Genomic DNA, 10,200 nt, shown 5'->3' with positions numbered 1-10,200 from the left:
ATGTCTTGTATATGTATGTACATACTTAACATTTTACAATTTCATGCATCATTTAACATTTCATTTTACTTAGTAATTCTTTTTTTAATGTATTGAAAGATGCATATTTAATATTAATGTTCTCATTTGTTCTGCTCATTTCTGTGCTGGTTTCTATGTCGCTTTGCCTCATTTGTTGTACATTACATTGATAAAAAGAAAAAAAAAGTTATTAAAATACATATGCATCAGCAATATGTGACCCTGGACCACAAAACCAGTCATAAGTCGCACAGGTATATTTGTGGCAATAGCCAACAATACATTGTCTGGGTCAAAATTACAAAATTATGATTTTTGTTTGCCCAAAATAATTAGGATATTAAGTAAAAATTATGTTCCATGAAGATATTTTGTACATTTCCTACCGTAAATATATATATAAAAATGTATTATTAGCAGTAATATACATTGCTAAGGACTTAAGGCAATTTTCCCAATATTTCGATTTTTTTGCACCCTCAGATTCAAATAGTTGTATCTCGGCCAAATATTGTCATATCCTAACAAACCATACAAATGGATAGCTTCAAAAATGTACCCCTATGACTGGTTTTGTGGCCCAGGGTCACATATATGATAATACGCCATTCTGAGCAAAAACTATTTGAGAGTCCGGCTCTCAGCTCCACCTACTGGACACAGTTGCACACATACACAGCAAACCTACCTACCAGCAAAACTCTCTGAAACTATTCTCAGGCTATCAAGTATCTACTACAGAATAAAACAGCACTTTGAGTAGGAGAGTCCATAAGGTGCTCTCTGGAGAACCAACTGACGTCCCCTCTGGAAGTCATGGGTTGAGCTTGAGCTTGGATGGAGTTATGGGTAGGGTTAGGGTGTGGTTGGACCTTATACCTCCACCCATTACACCCAAATTACATCCACAGAGGGGGATCTGGACGCTCCAGCCATGGCTCTGCAGTGAGTAGCCTCTCGAAGTGGCTGAGACAGACGAGGAAGTGCGAAAGAAAGACGCACCGTGGGTGGAAGATGGAGGCGTTTAGCTGACAACACAAAACACAAGAGAGGTGTAGCTGTAATATAATGAAATGCGCAGAGAAAGCGTGACAGAGAACAGTTAAACTATTGTGTGTTTTGGTGGGTGTATGTAGTGTTCCGCTCGGAGGATCGTGTTGCTGCTGTCGCGTGGCAAGTGTGCCTGGAATGTGACATGACCACATTAGTCGACCTCGCATGCTGCTAGAGCATATTCAAGTTAACACATATTCGCAAATATAAACATTTATATCCTACAATGAAAATTAAGCATTTATATTTCCTGCACTGAAATTGCAACATTACATAAAAATAATAAAAGCAAGAAAGGCATTGTGCAACTGGGGCCTTCATCACTGTAGTCAATGATTGGCTGTTGCAGAAAGACATTTGCAGCCTTGATCATCAGCCCTTAACCTTTCAGCTGTCAATCAAATCGTTCATCCTTAACTGCCAAACAGAGTCTATTGCACAATAGTGACAGCTTATAATATCAACTATCAACCTTAAGCAAACACCACACAGACCACACACACTTACTACATATATTTAAAGACAAAAAACACAAATATGAAAAGCTAAACTCACACTTGCACCAGCCCAAATGCATCGTTGACCACATGAAAGTCCCTTAAAACTATTTTAAGACATGCTAGTTTACTTAAAGTCCCCCTGTAGTCAATCATTTTATCCCTTAAAAGGCACAACACTGAAAAAAGTTACATTTAATGTTACACAAATTAATTATAATACTGCACTAGCTAGTTGACTAACTTTTAGCTAGCAATAGAACACATTAACAACTTAAATGCTAAGCATTAAAAACTTCAGCAAAGCTGTTATGACATTGGTTGTATTAGTCCACAGCAAATGCTTCACTCTTCTCCACATTACAATGGTAACCCACTGTCATTTTAAATTGTTCTAATAATTCCAACATAATTGAATATTAAACACTATAAAACACAATCAAGTCTAACCCTAACCCTAGAATTAAATATTTTGAGATTTTTTTTGTATTTATGACAAAATCATTATCAATAAAAATGTACCTTCAAGTCTCATGCAAAACAGTCATGGGTAGCTTACCTACAAATTCTAGTCAGTTAGTAATGTAATCCATTACATTAGAGATTTAAGGTAATATCAACTGAGTAACTTTGATTACTTTTGAGTTACTCCTTTATCACATGGATTTGAATAGGATAATATTGTACCATATTGATATAAAAATACATAGACAAATAAATCGAATTCTTTGTTATAGACAACATGAAATACATTAAATACTACATTAGGTCAGGGTTTCCCAGAAAGGGGTTTGTGATGGAACTGTGGGTTATTGTTGTTTTTTTTTTTACACATTTTTCAATGGATTTTTAGATGTCCACTTTTGGTTTTAACTGAAACCAAAATATAATGTAATTACACAGCAATACTGTGTTATTTAACAAAACAATTAAAACAATCATATAAAATCACGTGAAAACTAAAATATATACAAAAAATACAATACAGCCTCAATTATTGCAAACGCAATTGAGTTTGTTCCCGTTTGAAATTCATACAAGTTGTCACATCTTTGATATAAGAACATGAGGACGTGATTCCATCAAAGACCAGTGAAGGACCTCTGTGGCAACCCAACTCAGACTATGTATAACGCTCACGCTCTCTCCAGTCCAGTCTCCATGTAACAAGTAACGCATTACAAGTAACATAATCAGATCACTCTGATGTAATGAGTAAAGAAATGCATTACATATAGGGATGCGAGACTTGCCGAAGTCGATTAAACGTTAGTGCTGCTGCTAGTCGACTTGGAGAATAGTCGTACTTACATTTTTTGTTGCACATTTAATATTTAGCTATATATATATATATATATATATATATATATATATATATATATATATATATATATATATATATATATATATATATATATATATATATATATATATATATATATATATAGGCCTATATATATATGTATATATATATATATGCACTTTTTTTTTTTTTTTTACAAAGGCTATGTTTAAATTACCGTCGTGTTAATGATAAATCTTGAAATTAATACATTATTTTTGAAAAGTGTAGCTATAGCCTATCTGCAGAAAAACAAAATAATTTAATTTTCATTTAACGTAATGCACCCATTGTGATGTGTCCCTGTTCTTGATATACAATCACTGATTAACATCTTTGGTTTTAATGAGGAAATAAATAAACTATACACAGCGGATCTGTATTTATTCACTAACATAAGCAAGCTTCACCACAAAATATTGTGTTATATAGCAGATATAAGGATGAAACTATTATCCCATTTCTTGACATACATACACTCCTATCACAGATTTTTATTTATTTATTTATTGACCTGAGGGAGGGGTTCTGGCAGACCAATCACAGCGCTTGCGGTCCGCGTAGAATTGACGCTTTGTTACATTTTTGGAGAGGTGCGCGTCAGGGCACGGCGTAGGGTACGCGCGCATCACAGCCTACGGCGTAGCTACGGCGTACACTTGACGCAGAAGTATAAATTGGGCTTTAGGCTTGTTATACTACCGTTTATGAGGGACAATACGGTATGACATTTTATAAAGGATTAAAGGAGAAGCATTATGAATGAAACTTACTTTGCACTTGAATAGTTGCTATCAACATCCTAAATATGGAAATACAGTTAAATAATGTGTATATGTCAATACACAACAAGCTTTTCTTGCGATTTTGCTGCGTTCTTACAGAGGTTAAGTTTGGTTATACTTGCCGCGTCCGCACTAGCGCAGAGGTGTGCGCGGCAAAAATTAGTCACCAAGGTTGTGCGCGTTGAAAGCGCAAGACCCCTTTTCACTTGGCGGTGTGCACGGCGAATTAGACATAATCAGATAATCAGTTACTACCCAGCACTGCGCATGAAGCATTCACTGGTTACAAATAACTTTTGTGCAAACTTGTCATCAGGGCCGGCTCTGTAAATCTGGGGGCCCTAAGCAGGATAATTTTGGGGCCCTGCCTTGCAGTGAATAATGGAGTATTGCACTGCAAACCAGCAACTGTATACAATCTAACACTTACATATTTCATCTGTATATCTTTTAACATGATTGCCTACAATTATTTTACTGCTTATTAAAGTACACTCACTGAAACAGTAAAAGTAAAGATTATAGATTTGCAAATTTAAGGTCAATTTGTTGTAAACAAATAAATATTAATAATTTAGCATTAACAATATATAGCTAACTTACAACATTAGCCATAGTGGTATGCGGCTCGCTATGCTCTACTGAAGCAGCAGTAGAGTCACCTCCTCCAGCTGTTGAGATTACAATATAATTAATAATAAATACAGTATGCAGAGTAGATAAAACACATTCATTTTAAATTAATATTAAAGTACAATTAGACAACATAGTGAATTATGATTATAAAACTAAATTTTTTTTGGCAAGAGGAAAATTAGCTATGTTGAAGTTGCGCACAAAACTATTCAAAAGAAAGGCAGTGGGAAATATTTACTTGTGTCAGCCTCCTGAAATGTTTCTCCACGACCACCAAAATATTTAAGAATGGCTCCTCCTGAGAAAGTGACATTTAGTTTTTTACAATTATGTTAAGGGTAAATTAAAAGAAATCCAATGTTAAATTATATTATTTAATTATCGGTTGATTAACTCTTACATACTGTTCATATTTTAAACCTTCACAGCATGGAGTGAGATATTTTTTACCTTTTATGATTACATACAGTAATACATTCACTGTAAAAAAAAATCAGGTGCCCAATTGAAAATTTTCTAGTGAGCGATCACATCTAAAATTTTCAGTTGGCCAAATTTAATTTCTTGAATTTTAATTGAATTAAAATGCGTCAATTCACATTAATTCAATTTGGCCAACTGAAAAATTTAGATGTGATCGCTCACTAGAAAATTTTCAATTGGGGACCTGATTTTTTTTACAGTGTTCTTTACTAAAATTTACCACAAATCCATTTTGCTTTTAGGTGTCTTGTATCGATCATCATTCAAAAATGTTTCAGAGAGGACACTGTGTTTTCTTTAGGTTTAAATGGTCTGGGCGATTTAGCTGAACAATATATAAAATATTTCATAATAGTATATAGATTAATATTTATTAATAATCTTTAATTGCCTATTCAATTAAGACCATAAGAAAAAGCTGGTATTTAACCGCTTTATTTTAAACTTAATTTTGATTTTGACTGTCAAATGATTGCTCTTTCTCTTCCTATTACTTTCTTTCTCTCGAATGTTCTTAAACTATTTTTTTATTGTAATAAGCGTCTATTCAGACAAAGATTTTTCGTTTTTTTCTTTCCCAGAACTAGTGTAGGTCATGTAACGTTAACTGTTAAAAAGAAAATACATTCAAAGGAGGTGGGTCTGTCTCTACGTGGTCTGTAGCCCAGAGCTGGGGCCGACGGCTGGACCATAGCGCAAGCAATGTTGATTCAGCATAATCGACGGACAGCTAACGTTATGCTGCGTTCACACCAAACGCAAATAGAGTGTCTGGCGCGAGTGATTTGATTTCAATGTTAAGTCAATGGAAAGGCGCGTTGACGCGCGTCTAGAGGTCTCGCGGCGCGGAAGGCGCTTTTCGCGCGGTGCGAATTGAGCGTCTTGCGTGATAAACTGCGGCGACGCTGGCGAGTGCAATCTGTAGTTAGGGGGCCCCCTAGTGGCGGCGGGGCCCTAAGCAGCCGCTTAGTTCGCTTATAGGGAGAGCCGGCTCTGCTTGTCATAGTGGAAATTAGACTTTGCCAGTAAATGATTGCAGATCAAGCATAACAGTATGTCCACCCTCCTGATATTGTGTTGGTCCCCCTTTTGCTGCTAAAACAGCCCTGATCCATTGAGGTTTGGACTCCACTAGACCCCTGAAGGTGTGCTGTAGTATGTGGCACCAAGATGTTAGCAGCATACCCTTTAAGTCCTGTTAGTTGCGAGGTGGGGCCTCCATGGATCAGACTTGTTTGTTCAGCACATCCCACAGATGCTCGATTGGATTGAGATCTGGGGAATTTGGAGGCTTTGTGGCCGGGCGCATGATCCTGCTGAAAGAGGCCACAGCCACAGGGAATACCGTTTCCAAGAGTGTACATGGTCTGCAACAATGCTTAGGTAGGTGGTTTTTAGCTTTAAAAATGTAATAATTTAATATTTTTGTGATTGTTTTTTATATTTTAAGATTGAAAGTGTCAAAATTGTGTCTGGCAATTCTATACATACATTTTTTTTTAAAGTAGCAGAAATAAATGATTGCACAGTAAAATGTTTACAAAACTGTTTTAATGTGACTTTTAGATAACAAAAAGTTATCTGTGAAATACTGTAGAGGAAGAAACAGATACATCTCACTGACATTCAGTGGTTTTATAAATCCTGGATGTTATCATCTCCAGTACACCTAATAGTTTAGATGAGTCACTGCTGTTCATTCAGCAGTCAAATGTTACTGTACCTAAAGGACACGCTCATAAAACTGTACTTAGAGTCCCATGGGATAAATGTTACAGAGATCATGAAGGGACTAAGCTGTTGGTATTTGCATAGGCACACGCAAGTGATTAAATGCACGCACATACACACACACACACACACACACGCGCACGCACGCACACACACATTCAATAAACATTTATAGGTTCTGATTGACAGAAAGGAAGAGGAGGAGAGGAAACGGATGCAAACCAAGAGCCTCAGGAAAAAAGGCATTTTGAATAATCATTTTACTGAACGATGATAAGACATGCATTGATCTGAGTATATGTGTATGAGTGTGTGTTTTGTGGCCCTCAGACTAACCTGACCAATGGCCACACAAATATAGATTTTTTTGTTTGTTTTGCCAAAAAAACTAAAACAAAACAGTAATCTGACTATCTGGGACAGAAAGTTTTAGGGTTTTGAAAAAAGTAATACAAAGAAATGTTATGACATAAATTATATTGGTAACACTTTATTTTACAGTGTCCTTGTTACACATGTTACATGCACTTCCCCATAGTAATAGTAAATTATGCATAATTAACTATCCCTTAACCAAACCCTATAGTAAGTACATGTAGTTAATTAATATTACTCAGTACTTAAATATATAATTACACTGTAACAATGATATCGTAAAAAATAAAGTGTAACCTAAATATTGAATTCAATATTCAATAACTTTGCATTCAAATTATATAATGATAACTGTAATGGAAAAAAACAGTAGTAGTTTACAAAGGGCTCCACTCCACACAACTCTAATCTTGTGTATATCATCCTCATCCTAATCTTATATGTCATCCTCAGTAATGTCTAACATTGCACAAATGACTCCATAATTTACTGAGATTTTATTTACAAATATCAGCATCGCAAATAAATGATTAATAATTATAGAGCTGTTATCTTTTTACAGCTTATGGTTAAGTAAGAGTGAGGTTCCTCTTATGAAAGATAGAAGTGAAGCTTTACAACTCTTACATTTGATAAACATCTCCCTCTAGTGGAATTATATGTAATTGCTTCAAATTCTGTCAAATAATACAGAGACAGTAAAAATGATTATGAAGGAGTGCTAGAAAAAAGTTGGTTTTATTCTACAGTATGTGCACCTACACTATCTATATGTGCTAGAAAAGAGAAATGGCATATAGCACATCACATTATGCCATCAACTGTTCATCATATACACTCACATTGCTTTTACTGCCGCAGTAATTTATAGCACTATAATCATATTTACATGTATTAATAATAATAAATTAATATTAATAAAATGAAAATATTCGAATATAATATTAAATAAATTAAAATAATATGAATAATAATTAATTATTAATATAAGACAACAAGGACGCTAAAATCTAAACAACCCTGTGGCTTTTTGGTACATTTCACTGGATCAACCGAATCACCGACCATTCCTAAGGGAAACAATTATTCTTTATAACCAATTGTGTGAGTTTAGGGCAGGGCTATCTATTTGCCAGACCAATGAGAGACAGAGGCATATTTGTTATTCTCTTTGGTGTTGGTAAAGGAACAGAAATCACACACTTCAACTGATAATAAATATGCGAGTATCTGTAGAAAAAAAGAAATAATACATGCCATCTGTTGAAATAGCCTACTCAGAAAATGCATAAAATGGTGTCACCGAGGAGCATGCAGCAATCCTAAACAACAGACAATTCATAATGATCTGGTCACATTCTTTATACTTGGCCTATAACATGAAAAAAAATAATTTGTTAGATGGATATACCACCCATATAAAATTGTATTTAATGTACACATCTTATCACCTTTTAGTTAACTTTTGTTGACCAGGGTGCTAGCATATTTCATTTCTCAGAATACGTATTGTATTCTGAGAAATTAAATATGCTAGCACCCTGGTCAACAAAAGTTAACTAAAAGGTTAACTTAAAAGTTAACTGTGTTGAAATTATTTGAATTAAATTCCTTTTCCTGACATTCCAACTTCATAGGTAGATTTTCCCAATTAAGTATTTGTTTATCTATTTATAATAAATAAATTAAAACAGTAAAACTTTGCTGACAGTTTCTTCCACAATGAGACTAGAGAAAAAGATTCAAGGACATTCATGGCTAATTTATAGGCCCTGTCCCAAATGGCACCTTTCATATACACTCTCGGTCTAGTGGACTTACAATGGCTGCCGTATGCACAGGTCCATGAGACCGTAGAGTGTCTCATTTGTCATTTTAGGATTCAGAAGGGTTCTCGTGAGCACCCCCTTTGTGGTCGATATATACGCCCTCGATGCACACTTTTGCTGAGCCTGCACTGGTGCGAGCTCTGCAGCAGACTTCTTCCCGACAGTCAAAACGGCGCAACATGAGCCTCCGCTGACTGCGTGCACACCTCCCCAAAACGGACGAGGCGTTTGATGCACTCGCCGTTGTACTATACAAGGGGTGGACAATATTGGTCTTGCACTTGCACCCAAAGCGCATGGCGGCTGCAAAATCCGACATCGCCATCTAAAGCAAAGAGCATGACGGAATCAGTCTGATTCACACTTATAAAGCAGTCGCTTTCTCAGTCAGGGCTCTGAGCGCGATGTCCATGCGAATCGCATACCAAGCGGAACTGCAGGATGAAGAGCATACCATGCCAGGTCAAACACAGTGGGTTACAGATCTCTGCGTCTTCAGAGATGTGTGGTTCAATCTGTGGGACCACAATGGTCATTTAGGAGAGAGGATGATGACTTATATTTCAGACATTGAGAAAGAAGCCAGCCTGGACGTACTGGTCATTGCAGAGGGCATTTTTGGCTCGGCTCTGACTCAAAAGAGATGCGAGGTAAAGAAAAGGGATGATGAGGCTTTGCAACTCTGTATGCCTAGAAAGACCACCTCGGCAGACCATCGCACAGTCTACGGTACACCCACCCCCCAGATTTCGCATTCCTAGACGGCAGAGACTGAATGTGAATGCCTGGCCTAGGAAGAACTATCTGCTTGCAACAGTTCAGACGGCCCAGCCAGTTCCTCATCCTCAGGAGGTGAGGAGGAAGAAGGCAGTTTGATAGTATCTTACCCAGGGAAAAGGAGCCCACAGACTGAGAAATTTTTGTCTCATGTGGATGAAAGACAACAACTCCCAGAATGCACTTGCTTCGCTGAGCAATGAGGCCACTCCCATAGCCATGGGTACTGGTTATCACTTGCCCACCATGACAACACCCCCACCGTTGTTTTGATTTTCATAGAAATAAAATCATTTTGTTCAGTTAGAGAATAGACACTACAATTAATAACTGAATGTGTCTTTTCAATAAAGTGTGAGTGAGCCGAACGAAAGTCACGAGACAAGCGCAGCAGGAGTCAGATTTCATTCATCACGAGAGCGAAGAGCTGAGGTAAGAGCGGCAGTCCACAACGCATGTCCAGTCTATTTTCAGATCATGCCTATGGAAGTTTAACTTTCATAGGAATTCATTGAAAAGTTGAAACACTCACTTTGCTTTGCACTGCTCCATTATGAATGCCCGAGCCGAGTGGCCGTGCGCATTTACATTCTGTGAGTGAGATCCCACCCCTATGGGTGGGTTGATAACATGCGGAACTAGCTCCTTCTACTGGAGCCTCTACTGGAGCT

Source organism: Gobio gobio, assembly GCF_949357685.1.
Source record: "Gobio gobio genome assembly, chromosome: 8".
Taxonomy (NCBI): domain Eukaryota; kingdom Metazoa; phylum Chordata; class Actinopteri; order Cypriniformes; family Gobionidae; genus Gobio; species Gobio gobio.
The sequence above is the reverse complement of the archived record's forward strand: the minus strand, read 5'-3'. Positions refer to the sequence as shown.